This window comes from Mesoplodon mirus (assembly GCF_964341445.2).
Source record: "Mesoplodon mirus genome assembly, chromosome: 1".
NCBI lineage: Eukaryota > Metazoa > Chordata > Mammalia > Artiodactyla > Ziphiidae > Mesoplodon > Mesoplodon mirus.
In genome coordinates, this window is record NC_138976.1 from 181,606,768 (window position 1) to 181,627,748 (window position 20,981).

The following is a 20,981-nucleotide window of genomic DNA, read 5'->3' on the forward strand; positions in this document are numbered from 1 at the left end:
ATGTTCTCAGTGTTTATAGTTTTGATCTTCTGATGTCAATTAAAATAGTTGGTTATTCATTTTAATAAATATTTTACTTATAAAGATTTGAACTTTTGAAGATTCCAGCTTACTTGTAAGTTTCTAAGGGTCAGGTCCTCTCCATTGTTGCTGGCCTAAGGTTTAGTTCACCATATAGCAATGTATATATTGACCTATTTTCCCCTCGACTTTCTGTGATTCCCTACATCTCACCTTTCTTTGCAGACAAGCCATTTGAAATACCTTTAACTTATTTCACAGCCAATAAGTCATTGAAATAATGTGTATTTTTTAGAGAAATCTTCTTCTATAATTAGGCAGAAAATCTCACCTGCCATAGTTTTCAAAACAGCATAATTTCACTCTTCTCAATGCTTAATCTGTTGTATTACACAACCTTTGAGTATTTAGCTTTATCAATGACATGTACTTTAAAAATGTTTTAGAGATCCTACCAGTCTTTGAAAACATCCTTGTTCCTGGTTTCAGTTCCAGTTTTATGTATATTTTCTGCCTTGCACCTGACTATTCCAACAATTGATGGATGGCCTTGGGAATCTAATTCTGGTATTGATAGTTTTTGCTGATTGTCTCCCCTTGTAGCTGATTTCTTCATTATTGTGTAAATTTAGATCATGAGCTCATGTTTAGCTAAACAGCTGACGTTGTAAGACGCTTAGGTGTGAACGCCCATAAGCTTCAGCAGAAAGTCGGCAAAGATTTATTTGTGTCCCTCCAATGAGTTGCCCGGGAGGACCCCGTTTTCTACAAGTGTTGGTCCAATACTCCCTCAATAGGCAGGGGACTCTGACAGGGCTGCTTGGCGGCCCCCGATCTGGGGCAGGGGCAGTGGGCGGCCTGTGGCCCAGGCAGAAGCCTCTCTGCATGTGTCCCAGGGACCCATCTGCCTGCGAACTTCGGTCACCTGGCAGGAAGCTATGATGCCCAGACCTATGGTTAGCTGAGCAGCGAGGTGTACTGTGCGGACAGGTTCCACACACACTTCAAGTAAGAGGTCGGCCTGAGTGGAAAGGTGAGAGTTTGGGCAGCTGTGCAGACAAAGAAGGCGCCCTTTGCCCTGGGCCTAAATGCTTGTGACACCCCACTGGACCTGCCGGGCTCTGAGGGCCCTGCCCTGGGCCCCCTGCTACCCTGCCCTTTGTTCAGTCACAGCAGAGATGGCCACACCCACTCCCTCAGTGAGGGCAGAGGTCCAACCTCCCTCAGCCCCGCCCCCTCTCCGCAGGTTACCTTGGACTACAGATGCTGCATCCGGAGGCCAGGGTGTTCCGAGAATGCCAAGGGCAGACATGATGACCTTAAATGATTTCCTCTTGTGTCAGGTTTGGTAAACTTTAGGAGCTAGGAAATGGTCCACTTTACAGAAATGTTCAAATTTACTGGCATTTCTTATATTCTCTGCTATAACATTGTCCTGATTCTTTCTGTATATTCTTTACTTATGTTTTTGTTTTCCTTAATCAAAGTGTGTCTTTTCAATCTTTTCAAAGAAGATTCTTTGGACTTACTAAATCACCTCAATTTTATACGTTTTCTGTTGTATTAAGTTCTGCTCATATCTTTATGTATCTTTTTTCTATGTTCTCAGGGTTTATAGTTTTGATCTTCTGATGTCAATTAAAACACTTGGTTATTCATTGTAATAAATATTTTACTTATAAAGATTTGAACTTTTGAAGATTCCAGCTTACTTGTAAGTTTCTAAGGGTCAGGTCCTCTCCATTGTTGTTGGCCTAAGGTTTAGTTCACCATATAGCAATGTATATATTGACCTATTTTCCCCTCGACTTTCTGTGATTCCCTACATCTCACCTTTCTTTGCAGACAAGCCATTTGAAATACCCTTAACTTATTTCACAGCCAATAAGTCATTGAAATAATGTGTATTTTTTAGAGAAATCTTCTTATATAATTAGGCAGAAAATCTCACCTGCCATAGTTTTCAAAACAGCATAATTTCACTCTTCTCAATGCTTAATCTGTTGTATTACACAACCTTTGAGTATTTAGCTTTATCAATGGCATGTACTTTAAAAATGTTTTAGAGATCCTACCAGTCTTTGAAAACATCCTTGTTCCTGGTTTCAGTTCCAGTTTTATGTATATTTTCTGCCTTGCACCTGACTATTCCAACAATTGATGGATGGCCTTGGGAATCTAATTCTGGTATTGATAGTTTTTGCTGATTGTCTCCCCTTGTAGCTGATTTCTTCATTATTGTGTAAATTTAGATCATGAGCTCATGTTTAGCTAAACAGCTGACCTTGTAAGACGCTTAGGTGTGAACGCTCGTAAGCTTCAGCAGAAAGTCGGCAAAGATTTATTTGTGTCCCTCCAATGAGTTGCCCGGGAGAACCCCGTTTTCTACAAGTGTTGGTCCAGTACTCCCTCAATAGGCAGGGGACTCCGACAGGGCTGCTTGGCGGCCCCCGATCTGGGGCAGGGGCAGTGGGCGGCCTGTGGCCCAGGCAGAAGCCTCTCTGCATGTGTCCCAGGGACCCATCTGCCTGCGAACTTCGGTCACCTGGCAGGAAGCTATGATGCCCAGACCTATGGTTAGCTGAGCAGCGAGGTGTACTGTGCGGACAGGTTCCACACACTTCAAGTAAGAGGTCGGCCTGAGTGGAAAGGTGAGAGTTTGGGCAGCTGTGCAGACAAAGAAGGCGCACTTTGCCCTGGGCCTAAATGCTTGTGACACTCCACTGGACCTGCCGGGCTCTGAGGGCCCTGCCCTGGGCCCCCTGCTCCCCTGCCCTTTGTTCAGTCACAGCAGAGATGGCGACACCCACTCCCTCAGTGAGGGCAGAGTTCCAACCTCCCTCAGCCCCGCCCCCTCTCCGCAGGTTACCATGGACTACAGAGGCTACATTCTGAGGCCAGGGCGTTCCGAGAATGCCAAGGGCAGACATGATGACCTTAAATGATTTCCTCTTGTGTCAGGTTTGGTAAACTTTAGGAGCTAGGAAATGGTCCACTTTACAGAAATGTTCAAATTTACTGGCATTTCATATATTCTCTACTATAACATTGTCCTGATTCTTTCTGTATATTCTTTACTTATGTTTTTGTTTTCCTTAATCAAAGTGTGTCTTTTCAATCTTTTCAAAGAAGATTCTTTGGACTTACTAAATCACCTCAATTTTATACGTTTTCTGTTGTATTAAGATCTGCTCATATCTTTATTTATCTTTTTTCTATGTTCTCAGGGTTTATTGTTTTGATTTTCTGATGTCAATTAAAACACTTGGTTATTCATTGTAATAAATATTTTACTTATAAAGATTTGAACTTTTGAAGATTCCAGCTTACTTGTAAGTTTCTAAGGGTCAGGTCCTCTCCATTGTTGCTGGCCTAAGGTTTAGTTCACCATATAGCAATGTATATATTGACCTATTTTCCCCTCGACTTTCTGTGATTCCCTACATCTCACCTTTCTTTGCAGACAAGCCATTTGAATTACCCTTAACTTATTTCACAGCCAGTAAGTCATTGAAATAATTTGTACTTTTTAGAGAAATCTTCTTATATAATTGGGCAGAAAATCTCACCTGCCATAGTTTTCAAAACACCATAATTTCACTCTTCTCAATGCTTAATCTGTTGTATTACACAACCTTTGAGTATTTAGCTTTATCAATGGCATGTACTTTAAAAATGTTTTAGAGATCCTACCAGTCTTTGAAAACATCCTTGTTCCTGGTTTCAGTTCCAGTTTTATGTATATTTTCTGCCTTGCACCTGACTATTCCAACAATTGATGGATGGCCTTGGGAATCTAATTCTGGTATTGATAGTTTTTGCTGATTGTCTCCCCTTGTAGCTGATTTCTTCATTATTGTGTAAATTTAGATCATGAGCTCATGTTTAGCTAAACAGCTGACGTTGTAAGACGCTTAGGTGTGAACGCCCATAAGCTTCAGCAGAAAGTCGGCAAAGATTTATTTGTGTCCCTCCAATGAGTTGCCCGGGAGGACCCCGTTTTCTACAAGTGTTGGTCCAATACTCCGTCAATAGGCAGGGGACTCCGACAGGGCTGCTTGGCGGCCCCCGATCTGGGGCAGGGGCAGTGTGCGGCCTGTGGCCCAGGCAGAAGCCTCTCTGCATGTGTCCCAGGGACCCATCTGCCTGCGAACTTCGGTCACCTGGCAGGAAGCTACGATGCCCAGACCTTTGGTTAGGTGTGCAGCGAGGTGTACTTCGCGGACAGGTTCCACACACACTTCAAGTAAGAGGTCGGCCTGAGTGGAAAGGTGAGAGTTTGGGCAGCTGTGCAGACAAAGAAGGCTCCCTTTGGCCTGGGCCTAAATGCTTGTGACACCCCACTGGACCTGCCGGGCTCTGAGGGCCCTGCCCTGGGCCCCCTGCTCCCCTGCCCTTTGTTCAGTCACAGCAGAGATGGCCACACCCACTCCCTCAGTGAGGGCAGTGTTCCAACCTCCCTCAGCCCCGACCCCTCTCCGCAGGTTACCATGGACTACAGATGCTGCATCCGGAGGCCAGGGTGTTCCGAGAATGCCAAGGGCAGACATGATGACCTTAAATGATTTCCTCTTGTGTCAGGTTTGGTAAACTTTAGGAGCTAGGAAATGGTCCACTTTACAGAAATATTCAAATTTACTGGCATTTCTTATATTCTCTGCTATAACATTGTCCTGATTCTTTCTGTATATTCTTTACTTATGTTTTTGTTTTCCTTAATCAAAGTGTGTCTTTTCAATCTTTTCAAAGAAGATTCTTTGGACTTACTAAATCACCTCAATTTTATACGTTTTCTGTTGTATTAAGTTCTGCTCATATCTTTATGTATCTTTTTTCTATGTTCTCAGTGTTTATAGTTTTGATCTTCTGATGTCAATTAAAATAGTTGGTTATTCATTTTAATAAATATTTTACTTATAAAGATTTGAACTTTTGAAGATTCCAGCTTACTTGTAAGTTTCTAAGGGTCAGGTCCTCTCCATTGTTGCTGGCCTAAGGTTTAGTTCACCATATAGCAATGTATATATTGACCTATTTTCCCCTCGACTTTCTGTGATTCCCTACATCTCACCTTTCTTTGCAGACAAGCCATTTGAAATACCTTTAACTTATTTCACAGCCAATAAGTCATTGAAATAATGTGTATTTTTTAGAGAAAACTTCTTCTATAATTAGGCAGAAAATCTCACCTGCCATAGTTTTCAAAACAGCATAATTTCACTCTTCTCAATGCTTAATCTGTTGTATTACACAACCTTTGAGTATTTAGCTTTATCAATGACATGTACTTTAAAAATGTTTTAGAGATCCTACCAGTCTTTGAAAACATCCTTGTTCCTGGTTTCAGTTCCAGTTTTATGTATATTTTCTGCCTTGCACCTGACTATTCCAACAATTGATGGATGGCCTTGGGAATCTAATTCTGGTATTGATAGTTTTTGCTGATTGTCTCCCCTTGTAGCTGATTTCTTCATTATTGTGTAAATTTAGATCATGAGCTCATGTTTAGCTAAACAGCTGACCTTGTAAGACGCTTAGGTGTGAACGCCCATAAGCTTCAGCAGAAAGTCGGCAAAGATTTATTTGTGTCCCTCCAATGAGTTGCCCGGGAGGACCCCGTTTTCTACAAGTGTTGGTCCAATACTCCCTCAATAGGCAGGGGACTCTGACAGGGCGGCTTGGCGGCCCCCGATCTGGGGCAGGGGCAGTGGGCGGCCTGTGGCCCAGGCAGAAGCCTCTCTGCATGTGTCCCAGGGACCCATCTGCCTGCGAACTTCGGTCACCTGGCAGGAAGCTACGATGCCCAGACCTTTGGTTAGGTGTGCAGCGAGGTGTACTTCGCGGACAGGTTCCACACACACTTCAAGTAAGAGGTCGGCCTGAGTGGAAAGGTGAGAGTTTGGGCAGCTGTGCAGACAAAGAAGGCTCCCTTTGGCCTGGGCCTAAATGCTTGTGACACCCCACTGGACCTGCCGGGCTCTGAGGGCCCTGCCCTGGGCCCCCTGCTCCCCTGCCCTTTGTTCAGTCACAGCAGAGATGGCCACACCCACTCCCTCAGTGAGGGCAGTGTTCCAACCTCCCTCAGCCCCGCCCCCTCTCCGCAGGTTACCTTGGACTACACATGCTGCATCCGGAGGCCAGGGTGTTCCGAGAATGCCAAGGGCAGACATGATGACCTTAAATGATTTCCTCTTGTGTCAGGTTTGGTAAACTTCAGGAGCTAGGAAATGGACCACTTTACAGAAATGTTCAAATTTACTGGCATTTCTTATATTCTCTGCTATAACATTGTCCTGATTCTTTCTGTATATTCTTTACTTATGTTTTTGTTTTCCTTAATCAAAGTGTGTCTTTTCAATCTTTTCAAAGAAGATTCTTTGGACTTACTAAATCACCTCAATTTTATACGTTTTCTGTTGTATTAAGTTCTGCTCATATCTTTATGTATCTTTTTTCTATGTTCTCAGTGTTTATAGTTTTGATCTTCTGATGTCAATTAAAACAGTTGGTTATTCATTTTAATAAATATTTTACTTATAAAGATTTGAACTTTTGAAGATTCCAGCTTACTTGTAAGTTTCTAAGGGTCAGGTCCTCTCCATTGTTGTTGGCCTAATGTTTAGTTCACCATATAGCAATGTATATATTGACCTATTTTCCCCTCGACTTTCTGTGATTCACTACATCTCACCTTTCTTTGCAGACAAGCCATTTGAAATACCCTTAACTTATTTCACAGCCAATAAGTCATTGAAATAATGTGTATTTTTTAGAGAAATCTTCTTCTATAATTAGGCAGAAAATCTCACCTGCCATAGTTTTCAAAACAGCATAATTTCACTCTTCTCAATGCTTAATCTGTTGTATTACACAACCTTTGAGTATTTAGCTTTATCAATGACATGTACTTTAAAAATGTTTTAGAGATCCTACCAGTCTTTGAAAACATCCTTGTTCCTGGTTTCAGTTCCAGTTTTATGTATATTTTCTGCCTTGCACCTGACTATTCCAACAATTGATGGATGGCCTTGGGAATCTAATTCTGGTATTTATAGTTTTTGCTGATTGTCTCCCCTTGCAGCTGATTTCTTCATTATTGTGTAAATTTAGATCATGAGCTCATGTTTAGCTAAACAGCTGACCTTGTAAGACGCTTAGGTGTGAACGCTCGTAAGCTTCAGCAGAAAGTCGGCAAAGATTTATTTGTGTCCCTCCAATGAGTTGCCCGGGAGAACCCCGTTTTCTACAAGTGTTGGTCCAGTACTCCCTCAATAGGCAGGGGATTCCGACAGGGCTGCTTGGCGGCCCCGGATCTGGGGCAGGGGCAGTGGGCGGCCTGTGGCCCAGGCAGAAGCCTCTCTGCATGTGTCCCAGGGACCCATCTGCCTGTGAACTTCGGTCACCTGGCAGGAAGCTATGATGCCCAGACCTATGGTTAGCTGAGCAGCGAGGTGTACTGTGCGGACAGGTTCCACACACTTCAAGTAAGAGGTCGGCCTGAGTGGAAAGGTGAGAGTTTGGGCAGCTGTGCAGACAAAGAAGGCGCCCTTTGCCCTGGGCCTAAATGCTTGTGACACCCCACTGGACCTGCCGGGCTCTGAGGGCCCGGGCCTGGGCCCCCTGCTCCCCTGCCCTTTGTTCAGTCACAGCAGAGATGGCCACAACCACTCCCTCAGTGAGGGCAGAGTTCCAACCTCCCTCAGCCACGCCCCCTCTCCGCAGGTTACCATGGACTACAGAGGCTACATTCTGAGGCCAGTGCGTTCCGAGAATGCCAAGGGCAGACATGATGACCTTAAATGATTTCCTCTTGTGTCAGGTTTGGTAAACTTTAGGAGCTAGGAAATGGTCCACTTTACAGAAATGTTCAAATTTACTGGCATTTCATATATTCTCTACTATAACATTGTCCTGATTCTTTCTGTATATTCTTTACTTATGTTTTTGTTTTCCTTAATCAAAGTGTGTCTTTTCAATCTTTTCAAAGAAGATTCTTTGGACTTACTAAATCACCTCAATTTTATACGTTTTCTGTTGTATTAAGTTCTGCTCATATCTTTATTTATCTTTTTTCTATGTTCTCAGGGTTTATTGTTTTGATCTTCTGATGTCAATTAAAACACTTGGTTATTCATTTTAATGAATATTTTACTTATAAAGATTTGAACTTTTGAAGATTCCAGCTTACTTGTAAGTTTCTAAGGGTCAGGTCCTCTCCATTGTTGCTGGCCTAAGGTTTAGTTCACCATATAGCAATGTATATATTGACCTATTTTCCCCTCGACTTTCTGTGATTCCCTACATCTCACCTTTCTGTGCAGACAAGCCATTTGAAATACCCTTAACTTATTTCACAGCCAATAAGTCATTGAAATAATGTGTAGTTTTTAGACAAATCTTCTTATATAATTAGGCAGAAAATCTCACCTGCCATAGTTTTCAAAACAGCATAATTTCACTCTTTTCAATGCTTAATCTGTTGTATTACACAACCTTTGAGTATTTAGCTTTATCAATGACATGTACTTTAAAAATGTTTTAGAGATCCTACCAGTCTTTGAAAACATCCTTGTTCCTTGTTTCAGTTCCAGTTTTATGTATATTTTCTGCCTTGCACCTGATTATTCCAACAATTGATGGATGGCCTTGGGAATCTAATTCTGGTATTGATAGTTTTTGCTGGTTGTCTCCCCTTGTAGCTGATTTTTTCATTATTGTGTAAATTTAGATCATGAGCTCATGTTTAGCTAAACAGCTGACCTTGTAAGACGCTTAGGAGTGAACGCTCGTAAGCTCAGCAGAAAGTCGGCAAAGATTTATTTGTGTCCCTCCAATGAGTTGCCTGGGAGAACCCCGTTTTCTACAAGTGTTGGTCCAATACTCACTCAATAGGCAGGGGACTCCGACAGGGCTGCTTGGCGGCCCCCGATCTGGGGCAGGGGCAGTGGGCGGCCTGTGGCCCAGGCAGAAGCCTCTCTGCATGTGTCCCAGGGACCCATCTGCCTGCGAACTTCGGTCACCTGGCAGGAAGCTATGATGCCCAGACCTATGGTTAGCTGAGCAGCGAGGTGTACTGTGCGGACAGGTTCCACACACACTTCAAGTAAGAGGTCGGCCTGAGTGGAAAGGTGAGAGTTTGGGCAGCTGTGCAGACAAAGAAGGCGCCCTTTGCCCTGGGCCTAAATGCTTGTGACACCCCACTGGACCTGCCGGGCTCTGAGGGCCCTGGCTGGGCCCCCTGCTCCCCTGCCCTTTGTTCAGTCACAGCAGAGATGGCCACACCCACTCCCTCAGTGAGGGTAGTGTTCCAACCTCCCTCAGCCCCGCCCCCTCTCCGCAGGTTACCATGGACTACAGAGGCTGCATTCTGAGGCCAGGGCGTTCCGAGAATGCCAAGGGCAGACATGATGACCTTAAATGATTTCCTCTTGTGTCAGGTTTGGTAAACTTTAGGAGCTAGGAAATGGTCCACTTTACAGAAATGTTCAAATTTACTGGCATTTCATATATTCTCCACTATAACATTGTCCTGATTCTTTCTGTATATTCTTTACTTATGTTTTTGTTTTCCTTAATCAAAGTGTGTCTTTTCAATCTTTTCAAAGAAGATTCTTTGGACTTACTAAATCACCTCAATTTTATACGTTTTCTGTTGTATTAAGTTCTGCTCATATCTTTATTTATCTTTTTTCTATGTTCTCAGGGTTTATTGTTTTGATCTTCTGATGTCAATTAAAACACTTGGTTATTCATTGTAATAAATATTTTACTTATAAAGATTTGAACTTTTGAAGATTCCAGCTTACTTGTAAGTTTCTAAGGGTCAGGTCCTCTCCATTGTTGCTGGCCTAAGGTTTAGTTCACCATATAGCAATGTATATATTGACCTATTTTCCCCTCGACTTTCTGTGATTCCCTACATCTCACCTTTCTTTGCAGACAAGCCATTTGAAATACCCTTAACTTATTTCACAGCCAATAAGTCATTGAAATAATTTGTACTTTTTAGAGAAATCTTCTTATATAATTAGGCAGAAAATCTCACCTGCCATAGTTTTCAAAACAGCATAATTTCACTCTTCTCAATGCTTAATCTGTTGTATAACACAACCTTTGAGTATTTAGGTTTATCAATGACATGTACTTTAAAAATGTTTTAGAGATCCTACCAGTCTTTGAAAACATCCTTGTTCCTGGTTTCAGTTCCAGTTTTATGTATATTTTCTGCCTTGCACCTGATTATTCCAACAATTGATGGATGGCCTTGGGAATCTAATTCTGGTATTGATAGCTTTTGCTGATTGTCTCCCCTTGTAGCTGATTTCTTCATTATTGTGTAAATTTAGATCATGAGCTCATGTTTAGCTAAACAGCTGACGTTGTAAGACGCTTAGGTGTGAACGCCCATAAGCTTCAGCAGAAAGTCGGCAAAGATTTATTTGTGTCCCTCCAATGAGTTTCCCGGGAGGACCCCGTTTTCTACAAGTGTTGGTCCAATACTCCCTCAATAGGCAGGGGATTCCGGTAGGGCTGATTGGCGGCCCCCGATCTGGGGCAGGGGCAGTGGGCGGCCTGTGGCCCAGGCAGAAGCTTCTCTGCATGTGTCCCAGGGACTCATCTGCCAGCGAACTTCGGTCACCTGGCAGGAAGCTACGATACCCAGACCTTTGGCTATGTGTGCAGCGAGGTGTACTTCACGGACAGGTTCCACACACACTTCAAGTAAGAGGTCGGCCTGAGTGGAAAGGTGAGAGTTTGGGCAGCTGTGCAGACAAAGAAGGCGCCCTTTGGCCTGGGCCTAAATGCTTGTGACACCCCACTGGACCTGCCGGGCTCTGAGGGCCCTGCCCTGGGCCCCCTGCTCCCCTGCCCTTTGTTCAGTCACAGCAGAGATGGCCACACCCACTCCCTCAGTGAGGGCAGAGTTCCAACCTCCCTCAGCCCCGCCCCCTCTCCGCAGGTTACCATGGACTGCAGAGGCTGCATTCTGAGGCCAGGGCGTTCCGAGAATGCCAAGGGCAGACATGATGACCTTAAATGATTTCCTCTTGTGTCAGGTTTGGTAAACTTTAGGAGCTAGGAAATGGTCCACTTTACAGAAATGTTCAAATTTACTGGCATTTCATATATTCTCCACTATAACATTGTCCTGATTCTTTCTGTATATTCTTTACTTATGTTTTTGTTTTCCTTAATCAAAGTGTGTCTTTTCAATCTTTTCAAAGAAGATTCTTTGGACTTACTAAATCACCTCAATTTTATACGTTTTCTGTTGTATTAAGTTCTGCTCATATCTTTATTTATCTTTTTTCTATGTTCTCAGGGTTTATTGTTTTGATCTTCTGATGTCAATTAAAACACTTGGTTATTCATTGTAATAAATATTTTACTTATAAAGATTTGAACTTTTGAAGATTCCAGCTTACTTGTAAGTTTCTAAGGGTCAGGTCCTCTCCATTGTTGCTGGCCTAAGGTTTAGTTCAACATATAGCAATGTATATATTGACCTATTTTCCCCTCGACTTTCTGTGATTCCCTACATCTCACCTTTCTTTGCACACAAGCCATTTGAAATACCCTTAACTTATTTCACAGCCAATAAGTCATTGAAATAATTTGTACTTTTTAGAGAAATCTTCTTATATAATTAGGCAGAAAATCTCACCTGCCATAGTTTTCAAAACAGCATAATTTCACTCTTCTCAATGCTTAATCTGTTGTATAACACAACCTTTGAGTATTTAGCTTTATCAATGGCATGTACTTTAAAAATGTTTTAGAGATCCTACCAGTCTTTGAAAACATCCTTGTTCCTGGTTTCAGTTCCAGTTTTATGTATATTTTCTGCCTTGCACCTGACTATTCCAACAATTGATGGATGGCCTTGGGAATCTAATTCTGGTATTGATAGTTTTTGCTGATTGCCTCCCCTTGTAGCTGATTTCTTCATTATTGTGTAAATTTAGATCATGAGCTCATGTTTAGCTAAACAGCTGACCTTGTAAGACGCTTAGGTGTGAACGCCCATAAGCTTCAGCAGAAAGTCGGCAAAGATTTATTTGTGTCCCTCCAATGAGTTGCCCGGGAGGACCCCGTTTTCTACAAGTGTTGGTCCAATACTCCCTCAATAGGCAGGGGATTCCGACAGGGCTGATTGGCGGCCCCCGATCTGGGGCAGGGGCAGTGGGCGGCCTGTGGCCCAGGCAGAAGCCTCTCTGCATGTGTCCCAGGGACCCATCTGCCTGCGAACTTCGGTCACCTGGCAGGAAGCTACGATACCCAGACATTTGGTTATGTGTGCAGCGAGGTGTACTTCACGGACAGGTTCCACACACACTTCAAGTAAGAGGTCAGCCTGAGTGGAAAGGTGAGAGTTTGGGCAGCTGTGCAGACAAAGAAGGCGCCCTTTGGCCTGGGCCTAAATGCTTGTGACACCCCACTGGACCTGCCGGGCTCTGAGGGCCCTGCCCTGGGCCCCCTGCTTCCCTGCCCTTTGTTCAGTCACAGCAGAGATGGCCACACCCACTCCCTCAGTGAGGGCAGAGTTCCAACCTCCCTCAGCCCCGCCCCCTCTCCGCAGGTTACCATGGACTGCAGAGGCTGCATTCTGAGGCCAGGGCGTTCCGAGAATGCCAAGGGCAGACATGATGACCTTAAATGATTTCCTCTTGTGTCAGGTTTGGTAAACTTTAGGAGCTAGGAAATGGTCCACTTTACAGAAATTTTCAAATTTACTGGCATTTCATATATTCTCCACTATAACATTGTCCTGATTCTTTCTGTATATTCTTTACTTATGTTTTTGTTTTCCTTATACAAAGTGTGTCTTTTCAATCTTTTCAAAGAAGATTCTTTGGACTTACTAAATCACCTCAATTTTATACGTTTTCTGTTGTATTAAGTTCTGCTCATATCTTTATTTATCTTTTTTCTATGTTCTCAGAGTTTATTGTTTTGATCTTCTGATGTCAATTAAAACACTTGGTTATTCATTGTAATAAATATTTTACTTATAAAGATTTGAACTTTTGAAGATTCCAGCTTACTTGTAAGTTTCTAAGGTTCAGGTCCTCTCCATTGTTGCTGGCCTAAGGTTTAGTTCACCATATAGCAATGTATATATTGACCTATTTTCCCCTCGACTTTCTGTGATTCCCTACATCTCACCTTTCTTTGCAGACAAGCCATTTGAAATACCCTTAACTTATTTCACCGCCAATAAGTCATTGAAATAATGTGTATTTTTTAGAGAAATCTTCTTCTATAATTAGGCAGAAAATCTCACCTGCCATAGTTTTCAAAACAGCATAATTTCACTCTTCTCAATGCTTAATCTGTTGTATTACACAACCTTTGAGTATTTAGCTTTATCAATGACATGTACTTTAAAAATGTTTTAGAGATCCTACCAGTCTTTGAAAACATCCTTGTTCCTGGTTTCAGTTCCAGTTTTACGTATATTTTCTGCCTTGCACCTGACTATTCCAACAATTGATGGATGCCCTTGGGAATCTAATTCTGGTATTCATAGTTTTTGCTGATTATCTCCCCTTGTAGCTGATTTCTTCATTATTGTGTAAATTTAGATCATGAGCTCATGTTTAGCTAAACAGCTGACCTTGTAAGACGCTTAGGTGTGAACGCTCGTAAGCTTCAGCAGAAAGTCGGCAAAGATTTATTTGTGTCCCTCCAATGAGTTGCCCGGGAGAACCCCGTTTTCTACAAGTGTTGGTCCAATACTCCCTCAGTAGGCAGGGGACTCCCACAGGGCTGCTTGGCGGCCCCCGATCTGGGGCAGCGGCAGTGGGCGCCCTGTGGCCCAGGCAGGAGGCTCTCTGCATGTGTCCCAGGGACCCATCTCCCTGCGAACTTCGGTCACATGGCAGGAAGCTATGATGCCCAGACCTATTGTTAGCTGAGCAGTGTGGTGTACTGTGCGGACAGGTTCCACACACACTTCAAGTAAGAGGTCGGCCTGAGTGGAAAGGTGAGAGTTTGGGCAGCTGTGCAGACAAAGAAGGCTCCCTTTGGCCTGGGCCTAAATGCTTGTGACACCCCACTGGACCTGCCGGGCTCTGAGTGCCCTGGCTGGGCCCCCTGCTCCCCTGCCCTTTGTTCAGTCACAGCAGAGATGGCCACACCCACTCCCTCAGTGAGGGCAGAGTTCCAACCTCCCTCAGCCCCGCACCCTCTCCGCAGGTTACCATGGACTACAGAGGCTGCATTCTGAGGCCAGGGCGTTCCGAGAATGCCAAGGGCAGACATGATGACCTTAAATGATTTCCTCTTGTGTCAGGATTGGTAAACTTTAGGAGCTAGGAAATGGTCCACTTTACAGAAATGTTCAAATTTACTGGCATTTCATATCTTCTCCACTATAACATTGTCCTGATTCTTTCTGTATATTCTTTACTTATGTTTTTGTTTTCCTTAATCAAAGTGTGTCTTTTCAATCTTTTCAAAGAAGATTCTTTGGACTTACTAAATCACCTCAATTTTATACGTTTTCTGTTGTATTAAGTTCTGCTCATATCTTTATTTATCTTTTTTCTATGTTCTCAGGGTTTATTGTTTTGATCTTCTGATGTCAATTAAAACACTTGGTTATTCATTGTAATAAATATTTTACTTATAAAGATTTGAACTTTTGAAGATTCCAGCTTACTTGTAAGTTTCTAAGGGTCAGGTCCTCTCCATTGTTGCTGGCCTAAGGTTTAGTTCACCATATAGCAATGTATATATTGACCTATTTTCCCCTCGACTTTCTGTGATTCCCTACATCTCACCTTTCTTTGCAGACAAGCCATTTGAAATACCCTTAACTTATTTCACAGCCAATAAGTCATTGAAATAATTTGTACTTTTTAGAGAAATCTTCTTATATAATTAGGCAGAAAATCTCACCTGCCATAGTTTTCAAAACAGCATAATTTCACTCTTCTCAATGCTTAATCTGTTGTATTACACAACCTTTGAGTATTTAGCTTTATCAATGGCATGTACTTTAAAAATGTTTTAGAGATCCTACCAGTCTTTGAAAACATCCTTGTTCCTGGTTTCAGTTCCAGTTTTATGTATATTTTCTGCCTTGCACCTGACTATTCCAACAATTGATGGATGGCCTTGGGAATCTAATTCTGGTATTGATAGTTTTTGCTGATTATCTCCCCTTGTAGCTGATTTCTTCATTATTGTGTAAATTTAGATCATGAGCTCATGTTTAGCTAAACAGCTGACATTGTAAGACGCTTAGGTGTGAACGCTCGTAAGCTTCAGCAGAAAGTCGGCAAAGATTTATTTGTGTCCCTCCAAAGAGTTGCCCGGGAGAACCCCGTTTTCTACAAGTGTTGGTCCAATACTCCCTCAATAGGCAGGGGACTCCGACAGGGCTGCTTGGCGGCCCCTGATCTGGGGCAGGGGCAGTGGGTGGCCTGTGTCCCAGGCAGGAGCCTCTCTGCAAGTGTCCCAGGGACCCATCTCCCTGCGAACTTCGGTCACCTGGCAGGAAGCTACGATGCCCAGACCTTTGGTTAGGTGTGCAGCGAGGTGTACTTCACGGACAGGTTCCACACACACTTCAAGTAAGAGGTCGGCCTGAGTGGAAAGGTGAGAGTTTGGGCAGCTGTGCAGACAAAGAAGGCGCCCTTTGCCCTGGGCCTAAATGCTTGTGACACCCCACTGGACCTGCCGGGCTCTGAGTGCCCGGCCCTGGGCCCCCTGCTCCCCTGCCCTTTGTTCAGTCACAGCAGAGATGGCCACACCCACTCCCTCAGTGAGGGCAGAGTTCCAACCTCCCTCAGCCCCGCCCCCTCTCCGCAGGTTACCATGGACTACAGAGGCTGCATTCTGAGGCCAGGGCGTTCCGAGAATGCCAAGGGCAGACATGATGACCTTAAATGATTTCCTCTTGTGTCAGGTTTGGTAAACTTTAGGAGCTAGGAAATGGTCCACTTTACAGAAATGTTCAAATTTACTGGCATTTCATATATTCTCTACTATAACATTGTCCTGATTCTTTCTGTATATTCTTTACTTATGTTTTTGTTTTCCTTAATCAAAGTGTGTCTTTTCAATTTTTTCAAAGAAGATTCTTTGGACTTACTAAATCACCTCAATTTTATACGTTTTCTGTTGTATTAAGTTCTGCTCATATCTTTATTTATCTTTTTTCTATGTTCTCAGGGTTTATTGTTTTGATCTTCTGCTGTCAATTAAAACACTTGGTTATTCATTTTAATGAATATTTTACTTATAAAGATTTGAACTTTTGAAGATTCCAGCTTACTTGTAAGTTTCTAAGGGTCAGGTCCTCTCCATTGTTGCTGGCCTAAGGTTTAGTTCACCATATAGCAATGTATATATTGACCTATTTTCCCCTCGACTTTCTGTGATTCCCTACATCTCACCTTTCTGTGCAGACAAGCCATTTGAAATACCCTTAACTTATTTCACAGCCAATAAGTCATTGAAATAATGTGTAGTTTTTAGACAAATCTTCTTATATAATTAGGCAGAAAATCTCACCTGCCATAGTTTTCAAAACAGCATAATTTCACTCTTTTCAATGCTTAATCTGTTGTATTACACAACCTTTGAGTATTTAGCTTTATCAATGACATGTACTTTAAAAATGTTTTAGAGATCCTACCAGTCTTTGAAAACATCCTTGTTCCTTGTTTCAGTTCCAGTTTTATGTATATTTTCTGCCTTGCACCTGATTATTCCAACAATTGATGGATGGCCTTGGGAATCTAATTCTGGTATTGATAGTTTTTGCTGGTTGTCTCCCCTTGTAGCTGATTTCTTCATTATTGTGTAAATTTAGATCATGAGCTCATGTTTAGCTAAACAGCTGACCTTGTAAGACGCTTAGGAGTGAACGCTCGTAAGCTCAGCAGAAAGTCGGCAAAGATTTATTTGTGTCCCTCCAATGAGTTGCCTGGGAGAACCCCGTTTTCTACAAGTGTTGGTCCAATACTCACTCAATAGGCAGGGGACTCCGACAGGGCTGCTTGGCGGCCCCCGATCTGGGGCAGGGGCAGTGGGCGGCCTGTGGCCCAGGCAGAAGCCTCTCTGCATGTGTCCCAGGGACCCATCTGCCTGCGAACTTCGGTCACCTGGCAGGAAGCTACGATACCCAGACATTTGGTTATGTGTGCAGCGAGGTGTACTTCACGGACAGGTTCCACACACACTTCAAGTAAGAGGTCGGCCTGAGTGGAAAGGTGAGAGTTTGGGCAGCTGTGCAGACAAAGAAGGCGCCCTTTGGCCTGGGCCTAAATGCTTGTGACACCCCACTGGACCTGCCGGGCTCTGAGGGCCCTGCCCTGGGCCCCCTGCTCCCCTGCCCTTTGTTCAGTCACAGCAGAGATGGCCACACCCACTCCCTCAGTGAGGCCAGAGTTCCAACCTCCCTCAGCCCCGCCCCCTCTCCGCAGGTTACCATGGACTGCAGAGGCTGCATTCTGAGGCCAGGGCGTTCCGAGAATGCCAAGGGCAGACATGATGACCTTAAATGATTTCCTCTTGTGTCAGGTTTGGTAAACTTTAGGAGCTAGGAAATGGTCCACTTTACAGAAATTTTCAAATTTACTGGCATTTCATATATTCTCCACTATAACATTGTCCTGATTCTTTCTGTATATTCTTTACTTATGTTTTTGTTTTCCTTATACAAAGTGTGTCTTTTCAATCTTTTCAAAGAAGATTCTTTGGACTTACTAAATCACCTCAATTTTATACGTTTTCTGTTGTATTAAGTTCTGCTCATATCTTTATTTATCTTTTATCTATGTTCTCAGAGTTTATTGTTTTGATCTTCTGATGTCAATTAAAACACTTGGTTATTCATTGTAATAAATATTTTACTTATAAAGATTTGAACTTTTGAAGATTCCAGCTTACTTGTAAGTTTCTAAGGGTCAGGTCCTCTCCATTGTTGCTGGCCTAAGGTTTAGTTCACCATATAGCAATGTATATATTGACCTATTTTCCCCTCGACTTTCTGTGATTCCCTACATCTCACCTTTCTTTGCAGACAAGCCATTTGAAATACCCTTAACTTATTTCACCGCCAATAAGTCATTGAAATAATGTGTATTTTTTAGAGAAATCTTCTTCTATAATTAGGCAGAAAATCTCACCTGCCATAGTTTTCAAAACAGCATAATTTCACTCTTCTCAATGCTTAATCTGTTGTATTACACAACCTTTGAGTATTTAGCTTTATCAATGACATGTACTTTAAAAATGTTTTAGAGATCCTACCAGTCTTTGAAAACATCCTTGTTCCTGGTTTCAGTTCCAGTTTTACGTATATTTTCTGCCTTGCACCTGACTATTCCAACAATTGATGGATGCCCTTGGGAATCTAATTCTGGTATTCATAGTTTTTGCTGATTATCTCCCCTTGTAGCTGATTTCTTCATTATTGTGTAAATTTAGATCATGAGCTCATGTTTAGCTAAACAGCTGACCTTGTAAGACGCTTAGGTGTGAACGCTCGTAAGCTTCAGCAGAAAGTCGGCAAAGATTTATTTGTGTCCCTCCAATGAGTTGCCCGGGAGAACCCCGTTTTCTACAAGTGTTGGTCCAATACTCCCTCAGTAGGCAGGGGACTCCCACAGGGCTGCTTGGCGGCCCCCGATCTGGGGCAGCGACAGTGGGCGCCCTGTGGCCCAGGCAGGAGGCTCTCTGCATGTGTCCCAGGGACCCATCTCCCTGCGAACTTCGGTCACATGGCAGGAAGCTATGATGCCCAGACCTATTGTTAGCTGAGCAGTGTGGTGTACTGTGCGGACAGGTTCCACACACACTTCAAGTAAGAGGTCGGCCTGAGTGGAAAGGTGAGAGTTTGGGCAGCTGTGCAGACAAAGAAGGTGCCCTTTGCCCTGGGCCTAAATGCTTGTGACACCCCACTGGACCTGCCGGGCTCTGAGTGCCCTGGCTGGGCCCCCTGCTCCCCTGCCCTTTGTTCAGTCACAGCAGAGATGGCCACACCCACTCCCTCAGTGAGGGCAGAGTTCCAACCTCCCTCAGCCCCGCACCCTCTCCGCAGGTTACCATGGACTACAGAGGCTGCATTCTGAGGCCAGGGCGTTCCGAGAATGCCAAGGGCAGACATGATGACCTTAAATGATTTCCTCTTGTGTCAGGATTGGTAAACTTTAGGAGCTAGGAAATGGTCCACTTTACAGAAATGTTCAAATTTACTGGCATTTCATATATTCTCCACTATAACATTGTCCTGATTCTTTCTGTATATTCTTTACTTATGTTTTTGTTTTCCTTAATCAAAGTGTGTCTTTTCAATCTTTTCAAAGAAGATTCTTTGGACTTACTAAATCACCTCAATTTTATACGTTTTCTGTTGTATTAAGTTCTGCTCATATCTTTATTTATCTTTTTTCTATGTTCTCAGGGTTTATTGTTTTGATCTTCTGATGTCAATTAAAACACTTGGTTATTCATTGTAATAAATATTTTACTTATAAAGATTTGAACTTTTGAAGATTCCAGCTTACTTGTAAGTTTCTAAGGGTCAGGTCCTCTCCATTGTTGCTGGCCTAAGGTTTAGTTCACCATATAGCAATGTATATATTGACCTATTTTCCCCTCGACTTTCTGTGATTCCCTACATCTCACCTTTCTTTGCAGACAAGCCATTTGAAATACCCTTAACTTATTTCACAGCCAATAAGTCATTGAAATAATTTGTACTTTTTAGAGAAATCTTCTTATATAATTAGGCAGAAAATCTCACCTGCCATAGTTTTCAAAACAGCATAATTTCACTCTTCTCAATGCTTAATCTGTTGTATTACACAACCTTTGAGTATTTAGCTTTATCAATGGCATGTACTTTAAAAATGTTTTAGAGATCCTACCAGTCTTTGAAAACATCCTTGTTCCTGGTTTCAGTTCCAGTTTTATGTATATTTTCTGCCTTGCACCTGACTATTCCAACAATTGATGGATGGCCTTGGGAATCTAATTCTGGTATTGATAGTTTTTGCTGATTATCTCCCCTTGTAGCTGATTTCTTCATTATTGTGTAAATTTAGATCATGAGCTCATGTTTAGCTAAACAGCTGACATTGTAAGACGCTTAGGTGTGAACGCTCGTAAGCTTCAGCAGAAAGTCGGCAAAGATTTATTTGTGTCCCTCCAAAGAGTTGCCCGGGAGAACCCCGTTTTCTACAAGTGTTGGTCCAATACTCCCTCAATAGGCAGGGGACTCCGACAGGGCTGCTTGGCGGCCCCTGATCTGGGGCAGGGGCAGTGGGTGGCCTGTGTCCCAGGCAGGAGCCTCTCTGCAAGTGTCCCAGGGACCCATCTCCCTGCGAACTTCGGTCACCTGGCAGGAAGCTACGATGCCCAGACCTTTGGTTAGGTGTGCAGCGAGGTGTACTTCACGGACAGGTTCCACACACACTTCAAGTAAGAGGTCGGCCTGAGTGGAAAGGTGAGAGTTTGGGCAGCTGTGCAGACAAAGAAGGCGCCCTTTGCCCTGGGCCTAAATGCTTGTGACACCCCACTGGACCTGCCGGGCTCTGAGGGCCCGGCCCTGGGCCCCCTGCTCCCCTGCCCTTTGTTCAGTCACAGCAGAGATGGCCACACCCACTCCCTCAGTGAGGGCAGAGTTCCAACCTCCCTCAGCCCCGCCCCCTCTCCGCAGGTTACCATGGACTACAGAGGCTGCATTCTGAGGCCAGGGCATTCCGAGAATGCCAAGGGCAGACATGATGACCTTAAATGATTTCCTCTTGTGTCAGGTTTGGTAAACTTTAGGAGCTAGGAAATGGTCCACTTTAGAGAAATGTTCAAATTTACTGGCATTTCTTATATTCTCTGCTATAACATTGTCCTGATTCTTTCTGTATATTCTTTACTTATGTTTTTGTTTTCCTTAATCAAAGTGTGTCTGTTCGATCTTTTCAAAGAAGATTCTTTGGACTTAC